Source organism: Antechinus flavipes, chromosome 3 (genome assembly GCF_016432865.1).
Source record: "Antechinus flavipes isolate AdamAnt ecotype Samford, QLD, Australia chromosome 3, AdamAnt_v2, whole genome shotgun sequence".
In the NCBI taxonomy this organism is placed as follows: Eukaryota; Metazoa; Chordata; class Mammalia; order Dasyuromorphia; family Dasyuridae; genus Antechinus; species Antechinus flavipes.
The window spans coordinates 157,093,475-157,105,983 of record NC_067400.1 but is presented as its reverse complement, the minus strand read 5'-3'; positions in this window follow the sequence as shown (position 1 = coordinate 157,105,983).

Here is a 12,509-nt window from a genome sequence, read left to right as displayed (position 1 = left end):
GTCTTGTGTTACATGGAGTGAATTATTTATTATATCTATAAAATGAAAGTTTTTTTTTTCCTAGATAACATTTTCAAAGAATAAATTCAGAGTTTTGCTCAAAATGAATTTGTCATTTCAGGAGATACACTCATTCTTTCAAGTCACTAGTGATTCATATAATGTCAAATATTAAAAGATAATTAAACAATAGAATCTTAGAATTGAAAGAAATATTTTTAAATCAGATTTAATTTTTTCAATTAACATTCATTTTTTTCTTCCTCTCAAACCTCACAGTCCTTACATTAGTTAAAGAAAATAAATGGGAAAAAAATTTTTAATAAGGCCTTGTAATAAATATGTATCATTGAGTAAAACAAATTTCTTTATTGGCCATGTCCAAATATATATATATATATATATATATATATATATATCTGATTTTGCACTTTGAGTTCTTAAATTCTCTGTCACGGGGTGGGTAATAGAATGCATTAGAGATCCCCCTGGAATCATTCTTGATCATTGTGTTGATTATAGTCTTTCAAAGTTGTTTCTTTATAATGTTGATATTGTTTAAATTATTCTTGTTTTTCTCACTCCATTTTGTATCGGGTCATACAGTTTTCCCCAGATTTCTCTTAATCAACCTTTTTGTCACTTATGTCACATATGTCATGATTTGTTCGGTATAATAATAGGTAAAAGGATATACACATTTTGTTGATTTGGGGTTTTCTTATAGCTCTTCTATCCCTTTAATATTCCTTTTTTGATTTCCTGTTACTATCCATTAGCTCAAGTTTTGCCCTCTAGTGCCACACAGTATTTACTTAATACATTTTGTTTTGTTTTTATTTTGTAATTGAAAGTCATGGTCTGCTGGAGACAGGTTCATGAACTTTCACATTTCAGTTAAACCTCACTGAAACTTCTTCAGTTGCCTTGGTCATTAATCTCTTAACCTTTTTTAATAGGATACTATGTACCTGGGTTAATATAATTGTATGAATGGGGAACTTTGTGTGTCTCGGGTATTACCATTAAACGTGTTTGCTGTTAAATAAACCAGGTGCTCCCCATGTCTAAATGTAACTGCAAAGCATGCATGACTGAGACACCCTTGGTGTATTTTGGGAAGACATTTTTTTGTATTTATCAGGAAACAATATTTGTTATTGAGGAGTTTTGATGTAATGGCAAGGAATTGCTTATACACTGTGCCACTGATATGTGGCACATTTCTTTTCAAAAAAAAGAAAATGCCAGAGTGAAAAGAACGCTGAACTTGGGGTCAGAAGATTTGTATTTAATATTAGCTCCACTATGTGCTAGCTGTGTGATCTTATTTAACTTCTCTGAGATATTAATAATTACTAAACAAGCTTTCTTTATAGAAAGAAGAGGAAATTTGAATTGTATGACATTGTGAAATTTCATTATATATGTGATCTAGGGACCCCCAAGGATATATATTGTGTGTACAGATATATAGAAGTGGATATATGCAATACATCTATCTCTGTGTGAAGCCAGATATTTTTGTACTTCAAACAAAACAGCATATCACCACAAATAAAATTAAAAGGCTATAAGAATCTAGCTATCTTCCATTAAGCCAGGCACTAAAACACACACACACACACACACACACACACACACACACACACACACGTAGGAAATATCAGTAGATGTAACTTACATAAATACAGGCTCTTTAGAGTCCTCCAGTTTTAAGAATATACTAAGTTCTGAGAACAAAATAATTGAAAATATCTGTTATATATTTCTAATTATGTTTTTAAGTACATATTAAACACATTAGTTCCAACACTGTTGTATTTTCCTGTGTTTCCTTCTAAATTTCTTACTGTTCTCTTCTATGTATTTTTTAAATATTTTAATATATTCTTTTTTTTCTTATGTCACTACATTCTTGTAGTTACTCTCTTATCCAATATCACCACAGCTCCAAGAAAAAAGAAAAGAAAAGAAAATATCTCCTCTAACAAATAAATATGGTTTACCAAATTGTTATCTTGGACAACTTTAGAAGCTATGTTGGTTTCCCATTATTGGGTTGGCATTTAATATAAGAAAGAAGTAATTTACTAAATTCATGCCTACTTAATAGCATCTCAGTGGGTTAAGAGAATTAATCTATTATCTAGAAATTCTTAATCTAGTACCTGTAAGTAATTACTAGGAAAATTTAGCTCGTTGTTTTTAAAGTTAAGACTAGTGTTATAAACTGAATTTCTGAAAATATATTTTATTTTCTATAGGTGATAATAAGTCCCTGTTATAATTAGTTGTTGGTTGTTTATAACAGTATGATTATACAATCATACTATTTTAGGGATAGAAAAACCTTTAGAAATCTATTACACTCATTTTATAAAAAAAAAAGTGCAGGGACAGAGAGAGAAGAAAGAAAGGAAACAAACATTTATTAAACATCTACTATGTCAGGCACTATGATAAAGTGCTTAGCAAGTATTATCTCCCTTCATGTTCATCATAATGTCAGGAAATAGGTGCTGTTATTATCTTCATTTTATATTTGAAAAACCTGAATTTAAGAAAGGTTAAATGGCTTTCTCAGAATCACGCATCTAGTAAGTGTCTGAGGTAGGATTTGAACTCAGGTCTTCCTGACTCTAAGAGCAGTGTTCTATCCACTAATTGCTTCAAGAGGAGGGAACTCTTATAAAAAATAAGGACTAAATGCATTTCTCTTTAATTCTATCTACTTCCATCATCATCCTCAATTCCTACTTCACATCAAAACTGCTAGTGCTTTTCCCTTCCAAAATTAGCATATACATATATGTATATGTATATGTGTGTGTATATATATATACACACACATATACATACACATATATTTTTAATCTATTTAAATGGTTACATGTTTCTTTGATTAAATGTATGGTACTTTAGAGCTCTTTCTTTTTTGTCTTTGCATCCCCAATACTTGCAACAGTCCCTGGAACATCACAGATACTTAACAAATGCTCAATGATCAATATCCCCGTTAAAGAGGACCTCTGTAATCTGAGGGGCTATAAAGTGTTAATCAGTCAATAAGTCCATTTGAATGATAATGGAAATGTCTTTCTTCTCTGCCCCTCCCCCCCCAATTTCTTATTGATCTTAGGGTAGGATAAGTAGAATATCCACAATAATTTTTTTCCAAACTTAAATGGATTCACTCATTTAATTTTTAAAATTGTGCTTGTATTCTTATTAATTTTTTTTTTAACATTTCTCAATTACATTTTAATCTGGTTCACATCTCTTAGTTGATTCTTTCACCTCCCATTCTATCTTGCTTTGAAGCCTGAATTGGCTTCAAGCATTAATAATACTCCAGACACTGTAATACTGGCTTTTAAAAAATAGAATGAGAACGAGTTTGCTGGCTCAGATGATACTCAAGGGAGTTTTGTAGAGGGAATTCTTCCATTATGAAGAAAGCTGAAATAGATGATCTCTATGACCTTCTCTAATTTGAGATTTCTATTATTTTTATTTTTTAAAAAAGGAAACCCAGTTAAAATCTCCATTGTCCATGTCTCACCATGCCTTACAAGTGAGCTTGGGATCTCAAAAGCTATGCTAGTGGAATCTAAGCTTTGTGAGGTCCTACCAAGCAGAGAAGACTTAATACGTGAGCTTAGAAATAGTCTGTGTCTATATTGTCTAAGGATTTATCCTAAAGTGGATCTTCACTTAAGGTTACCCACCATATTATAACATTTCCAGCCATAGTAAAGATTGTCTGTTGTACTATGGAAAGTATTGCCCTTTTCATCTACATCATGGATTCTTGAATGAAGTTAATACAAGCAGAACTTTGAAGAGCAAGAGTAGCTTCAGGAAATTTTACTGTTCAGTTGGGGCTGATATCTACAATCCTTTCAATTCTTCTCAGGTCACAGGATTAAGCACAGAGAATTACAGATAAACACACCTCAGTGTCTTAGTTTATCCACTGAATTTTTCCCTTTAATTCAAAGAAGTGTTCATCCATAACGAGATCTCCAAATGTTAACAGAATACTTCATTACTTCTGATATTTACTTTTTGATTCATGTAACTATCTCAACACAAGGGAGGGATATGCCGTGTTTCTCCGATAATAAGACCTATCCCAAAAATAAGCCCTCCCCTTACTGTGTAAGATTCCTCTAAAATAAGCCCTCCCCCGAAAATAAGCCCTATTGAGATTGCTACTGTAGTGAAGGTGATCCCCTGCGCTACACACTACATTACGGTACCCTCTGTATGCACCGTCCCCGTCTCCCCCTAACCCCCCCAGGTGAAATGCATGCCGCGCTCCGAGCTGCATCCAATCAGAGCTGCAGCAGTGAGCGCGTCATCCTGTTCTTCCCCAGTGATTTGCTTGCTGGCGTCATTGAGAGCATTAAAATAAGCCCTCCCCTGAAAATAAGCCCTCTGGTGTATTTTCTGTCCAAAAAATTAATAAGACAGTGTCTTAGTATCAGGGAAACACGGGTACATGACAGAAGTTGCCTGAATTCCCATTCAAATAAAATAAAAACAAGGGGGGGGGGGGGGAAGGGGAGAGGAGGAATGGAATGGAGTATAGGTACTAGTAATTGAGAAGATGGTTTTAGGAAAGGCTTTTTGCTTCTTGAGCAGTTTTCAAGGATACAAGGGAATCTACAAGATGGAAGTGAGGAAGATATATATATTCAAACATGGAGAATGGTCAAGGCAGAGCCATAGAGATAGGGTTTGGAATATTATTCAGGGAGGACAGCAGGAAACCCAGTTTGGCTAGACATAGACACTAGGAGTACCAAGAGGTCAGAAGAAAAAAAAAAAAAAGCAGGACATAAAGGACAAATGTTAAATATAACATCACTAAGCTTTCCCCTCCCAGCATACAATCTATTTCTGAGTCCATTTCTGCAAAATGTCCCCAAGTTTTTCTATCTTTATTAGTAAGTCATCCCACAATGGCAGGTGAAAATTCAGAGTAATTGATGGGGGGAAGGAAGAAGAATAGAGAGAATTCTACTTTGTTCCCTGTTTTAGAGATGGGGTTGGAAGTTTCTGTTTAACTAGCTTGTACCTCCTCTTCTTCTAGAACAATGACCACTTTAACTCAATTCAACAAACTTTTATTAAGCCTCCCAGTACACAGAATTATGGCCCTGTGCTGGATCCTGAGTTCATAAAGACACAAAGAAAATAGTTTTTACTCTTAAGGAACTATGGCCTAATGGCCGAATAAAATAGAGACCCAGATAAATCTCTTAAATTTCTACTATATATCTAACACTTTGGTGGAACAAAAAATAAACAATTACTTTCCTCCAAAATGAAGATAATATTTATACAGAGAGATATGTATAAAGCAGGGCTTCTTAAATTTTTCCCATTCTCAACCCCTTTTCATCCAAGCAATTTTTATGTGACCCCAGGCACATAGGTATATAAAATAGCATTTTATTATAATAAAGCATTTACTGATAATAAATCATAAAGAAATTTATAATAAAAAATTCTTTTATATCCATGGAATTTTACCATTTATTAAAGACAAAGCAAATTTTCAAAATGCTTGTTTATTTTTACGTAAATAATTGTGTGTATATATACACACAATTTGTGTTTGGTTTTTTTTAATCTGCAAGTTTCTTTCTCATATAGCTTAGAACCCTATCCAGGGAAACATTTTTGTAACAGTCTATATTATCACTGTTCCTCTTTCTGGCTTTCCATTTCACAAAGTGAATACATCAACTAGAAGTGGGCTACAATCAAATTTTTATCTTGAGCCTTCATCCCAAACTAATTATACATAAAGGTAAACTTTAGAGAATGGAGAGACTTGATTTTACTCTAAGGAGAGAAGAGTGAGTGGGGTGGGAAGCAAGGAGGTATATATTAATCTGTTTCTGGTAGCAATTCTTTCTAACAGAGAAGTTCAGAACAATTAGACTAACCCTGCACCTATATTCCTCCTCCTACCTTCCACCTATATGCCTTTCCAAGTCTCAGGCTGCTTCTGTTACTGTTGCAAAGACAATCCAGAGATGCATTAACTGTTCAAACTATGCTATCTCTGTGTTCTGTTCTGAGTCTTTCCTATCTTCTGCCTAGCTCTCCTGACTTTCAATGGTTCTACCAAATAAGGATCTTTTTAAATCTATAACTTGGTACTCACATCCCCCTCAGAGCTTTTTACGTATATTAAGCCTGAAAGGTAGGTTGGACCCTGATTGTGAACGGCTTTAAATGATAAACAGAGGTATTTGCATTTAATCCAAATGTAATAGGGAATATATATATATATATATATATATATATATATATATAAAGCTGGGGTTATCCTGCAAGGTAGTGACATGTATAGACTGGATTTTAGGAATGTCACAATGGCAGCTATAGAATGGATTGGAGGGGAAATGCTTACAAGGTAACTTGAAGAAAGCAAGGCTACAAACAGCTGAGCAGGTAGGATCAAGGCTTCCTGGCAGAGATGGACACTGAGCTACACTTTAAAGAAAGTGATGAAATCTGAGAGATAAACAAGAGGATTTCAGGTATTGGGGGGAGGAAGGATGACTTGTATAAATGCAAAAATGAAATATCAGAGACAGAGAATAGCCAGTAATTCAATTTGGCTACAATCTATAATATCTGAAAGAGAAAAATAAAGAAATAATCCTAGAAAGGAAGATTGAATAATTTTTTCCTATATAATTTCTTTTACCTTCTCCTTAGACTTCTCAATGCCATCATATTGCCCTACTTCAGTATCCCAATTAATCCTGTTAATTGCTTTAGTCCAACCATTTGTTAGTTTAATAAAAACTTTAGGCCTTGAATACTTCAATATAAGGAAGCAACAGGCTGAATATGGATACCACCTATATAAATAAGAAATGGAATTTTGAATCATTCTTTGGGGAAAAGCAAATACATTTGAATTTACCCAGAAATGTTAATTGTATTATTTAAAACAGACTATCTTTCCTAAAAGTACCAGATTATCATTGACAAATTGACTTCTGCCTTTTATCAACTCTTGTCCTTAGCATCAGTTGATACTAGGGACCAACCCATCCCTGCATATTCTTTCCTTACAAAATTACCAGTGTCACTGGTATCTCCTGTTCTTTACAGAATCATTATATATGTTCCTCATTGTGTGAGTGGGGAGGGGGGGGAGAAAGGGGGGAGGTCGGTAATTGTACCAAGCCTGCTTTCTTTCTCTGTCCTCTCCTTCCCACCTTTTTTCTCTCCCTCCGTCCCTTTGTCTCTGTCTCTCTCTTTTCTCTCCCTCCCTCTCCATGTCTCCTTTCTCAGATGATTATACAATTTTTTTTTGTTGCCATGATTAAATTATTCCCTTGATAGCCTTGATTTTGTAGAGAAATGTATTTCTTTTTTGGAGATATAACATTTTCCATCAAAATCATTAATTAAAAATCCAGTTAGAAAAGTATCAGACAGGTAAGGTAAGACTTGAATGTAGCATTTTTTGAAATACTAATGCAGGGATCTTTCCATTAAATCATATTTCAAAGATAAGAATCCCATACAATAAGTCATTAATGTGATGTATACTTAAGAGACTTTGGTCCCTGATCTATAATAATGACATCACAGATCCATAAAAGCATTGAAGAGAGATCTTTAATAAATGCTTTTTAAGTGACTGATCAAATTGATTAAAGAGATAATATAAGGTTCAGAGAAAATATGAGAACAAAAATGACATCTGCTCTCTTTGAACAACAACACAAAGTTTTCCTGTCCTCACATCCTAAGGAATATGTATGTATGTCCCACCTTATACCACTAATTTAAAAGAGGGAAAAAATAGAATGCATTTCTGTTTTTTTTTTTTAATATGCATAATCAAACAGAAAACTATTCTTAAAGTATTACTTTCTAAACATATATCTTTCATTCTATGCCTTGAGTCTATCCCTTTTCTGTCAAGAAACAGGCAGCATAGCTGATCATTAATTCTCTAAAATCATAATTGATTGCTGAATTGGTCAGAGTTCTTTTTATTTTTACTTAATTTTCAAATCTGTATTCTCTTTCGACCTTCTTCTCCAACCCCAGATTGAGAAAACAAGAAAAATAAAACTCTGGTCACAAATATATATATAGTTAAGCAAAAAATTAGCCGTATCCAAAAAAAGTCTCAATCCATATGTACTTAATTGGTCAGAATTCTTGAGTAGGTCCATCAAAATTGCTTGTCTTTACAATGTTGTGATTATTGTAAAAACTATTTTCTTGGTTTTCTTCTCTTCACTCTGTACCAGTTCATAAAACCCTCTTTCCTTCTCATTCCTTTGACCATTTTTTATAAAATAATATAACAGTATTCCATTCCAGTAGCTCCATGATTCAGTGGCTAGTACACTGGGCCTGAAGTCAGGGAGACCTGAATTCAAATGTGGCCTCAGAAACTTAATAGCTGTCACAACCTCTGTTTGTTTTAATCTATTGGAAAAGGAAATGGCAAAAACCTTCCAGTATCTTTGTCAAAAAAAAAAAAAAAGACATTTTGGTCCATGGAATCATGAAGAGTTGAACACAATTAGACAACAAAAGTATTCTATTACATTTCTATAATATAATTTGTTCAGCCATTCTTCCATTCATAGGTATTTCCTTATTTTCCAGTTCTTTGCCAACACAAAAAAAAGATCTGCTCTTAATATTTTTATGCAAGTGGATCCTTTTCTTCTTCTTTTGACCTCTTTGGACTATAGGCTTAATAGAAATGATACTGTATTAAAATAAATCAAATCAAAATGCATTTATTAAATACTTACTATGCTAAGGGCAGGAAATACAAAAAGAAATTCAATACCTGCCTTCAAGAAGTTTACATTCTAATGGTGAGATACAACATAAAAAGGAAGCTGAAAAGCAAGTATAGGGGAGAGATAAAGATACATGATTGTTGAATGGCAAATATTTAGGAATACATCTTGGAGAGAAATGAAGAAATGACTGACTTGGGAATCCCCCTTAAAATAGAGACCATGAGAGGTAACAGACAATTGGAGGGATGGATGGTATTTCCATCTTTGAAATTCATGTGTACAGTGAGCTTTCAAGATAAAGAGAAATGGGAGATAACATCTAGAGAAACAGGAGTGCAGTCATTTTAGTGACTTTTGGAGAATAATTTTTGGAATGGTTATTCCTATTCATTTTTTCCACCAATAATTTATTAAGGTGTTTGTTTCCTCTGCAGCTCCTTCAACACTTGCCATTTTCTTTTTTTGTCAATTTTCTTTTTCTTTTTTTGTCAATTCTGCCAACTCATGATAGGCATGAGTTAGAACCTCAAAGTTGCTTGAAATTTACTTTTCTCTATTGGTGTTTTGCAGCATCTTTTTTATGTAATTGTCAATAACCTGGTATCTTTCTTTGAGAGCTGCCTATTCATTAAAAAAATATGTATAAAGACATTTAAATATAGTCAATTATTTATCATGTGCATTACTGCTTATAAAAATGAGTTATCCAAAGCAATTTTGTAACATATGGTATGGTTGTCAGCATCAAAGAAAACAGACTCATCTTAAACAACTCAAACATAACTAGGAAAATAAATTTATTGGGGAATTGAAGAAAGTGGGATGAAAAAGAGAATGAATAAGTAAATGGATAAAAAAAAATTGTTAAAGTGCCAATGTTAAATATCTACTATGTGTCACACACTGTTCTAAATACCATAAAAAAGTAGCAATTATTTCATTCCATAGTCCCATAAAAACCATTTTAGATTATTTGGTGCTTTTTGATCTTTGTTTTTGAGATTTTCTGATCTCTTCCAATGATACTGATGTGAAAGAAGGACTATGTACAGTCTGTACCACATTATCTAAGGACTAACTCTTATAACCTTGACAGATAAAGCAATCTCTCTTGAAACCTTCAGCAACATTATTATTAATTTTTTTGATTTACGGTTATTTTATGTACAATTAAGCGTCAAGAAGCTCAAGAGAGATTACTGAGTAGCTAAAGAACATTTAACCTACTAAATGTTACCAAATGCTGAAAATGTTCTCATTGTTTTGCCCCAAATCCTTTACAAATTGAAACAGGCTTGGAGAGTCTCATGAAAGAAAAAAATGAACTCTTTTTACCTTTTGATTACTGTGAAATTTTCCCTGTTGTGAAATTTCATTAGCAAGTTTTTGAGGAAATTTTTAAAAGGAAGCACTTATCAAGGCAATTAGCACATGCTTAAAGGAGACTAATGAATGCTTCTCAGTGTGCTTCCAAATTTATACTCTGGAATCATGTGTCACTTTCCAGAGTGCTATTTGAAGAGGAAAAAAGTCTGGTAACAAAATGTTTTGGCAATGTTGTTCTTCTTTATATATACTGCATGCAACAGAAAAGAGATTTGGACCTGGGCCAGGAAACAGGAGGAAAGGTAGTTTTGTTTGCTTAGAGAATAGGACATTTCTACTAGGAGACATGGGGATATGGGGAAGAAAAAAAAAAAAACACATCAATTTGAGTTTAGAGAGTAAGATGGCCCCCCAACCTGGATCCTTGGCTCTGCTATGGATTACTTGGATGACTGCCTATTTACCCTCTCCCTGCTTTGAGAAAACAGGTTCTTTTATCTGCAAAATGATAGATTTTAGTTAGAATCCTTAACCTTTTTTGTGGGTGTCACAGATCTCTTTAGTGAAACTTATGGAGCCCCTTCTCAGAATGATATTTTTAAAATAAAATGTATGACAATAAAGGAAATGCTGTTATCAAAATATTTTTTAAAATTCACGGACTCCAGGTTGAGAAGCTTTGGATTCGATGATCTCTAATAGATCTTACGAGGACAGATAGATGTTGTGGTGGGCAGTTCTGAATTCATATTCAAACTCAGGACACTTACTAGCTGTGTGACCTTGGGCATGTTACTTAACCCCTTATGTGCCTCAATTCCTCATCTGTAAAATTCTGACAGGCTAGAGAAGGAAATGGCAAGAAAACACAATGTGCAAAAGTCGATAAGGTCACAAAAGCAAACACGACAGTACAAAACCATCTCTCTTAAGAAATACGTTTTCCCCCATATATATACGTGTGTATATGTGTGTGTGTATTAAGATCCAAAGCGACACCTTATGGGGTAGGGGAAGGCCTGCAAGGAAGGGGCGTGCTATGTATATCAGACTTTGGGGAAGGCAGCAGTGAGCATGAGCTCAGATGTCTGTGCTAGAATAGAGCACCGAACCTCTTGAAGTGCGTTTTCTCAACCTCCAAATGAGATTCATCCCTTCATCATCGTGGAGTGGTTTGCACCAGTGCCTGACACATTGTAGGTGCTTAATAAATGCATTCCCTTCCCCTCCCCCCCCTTTTTTTAATCCAATGAGAGATTTACTCTTCAAATCTAGAAACATTTCCTTTTGCCGATTAAAAATACATTACATTTCATACTAAACAGTACCAACGAGGCATTGAACTCAAGACTGAATCAGTTGGCATTCTAGAGGTATGCTTGAATTATATGGGAATATAATCAGAAATTATCATTTGTAACCCTATCAACACTACTAAACATCCTTTAAAAGGTTTTTAAAACCTTTACTAGAAAATTAACTCCAGCCTTAAGTAACTAAAAGGAAATATATTTGTTTTGATTTATAGTGAACTATTTTAATAGATCTGTTAGCAAACACTAAATGTTAACTGTACTGCTTATTTAGAGATATTAGTAAATAGAAGCCTCCATATTTACATTTTCAGTGCATTAAGTCACCTTATTGCTTTACTTCAGAATAACATGCCAAGTTATCTTGTGTTCACTAAATTTAGCTACCAGTAAACACTGCAGAAAAATATTAATTACTCAAATAAGTAGGCTTCCAGAGATAATCATTACTGCAAGTGTATTAAAGTTACATAGTGGTTTTTATGCCATTTCCCCAAATAGATTAGGCTTTGAAACATCACTTATTGTACTTAATTAAGCATAAAGAAAAAAAACCAAAACCTAAGCAGCCCATCTCTTGTGTAAGTTTGATCGTCTTAGCTTTTGTTTTAAGCAGTGACTAACAAGTATAGCATTGTAATTTTAGATTGCTTTAATTGGTTAACAGAGTAAGCATCAGAATAATAGATAAAGTTGGCTATTTCAGCTTTTTTTTTTTTTAATTAAAATATCTTGCAACTGTAGTTTAAATATTTCAGGCTTCTTTTTCCAAAATCCCAGTGTGTTGCATGACACATGGCCATGGGGAAGGAGATGCATTTAATTGTCAAGACAGATAGCTAAAGAATACAAAAGGAGTTATGACAATAGCAAATGTTTATGATGAGGACATATTTTGAAAATGTAATTCCTCTGTACAGTAGATTGCCAATCTTGAGGTTGTGGGGTTTTTTGTAATAAAGAATTTATATTTGTAATGGTATGAGAATTTTGTTGTAATCTGGTACATAGAATTTTAACTTGTTGGAGCACTTAACCTAAGCAGTAGTAAGAGAGG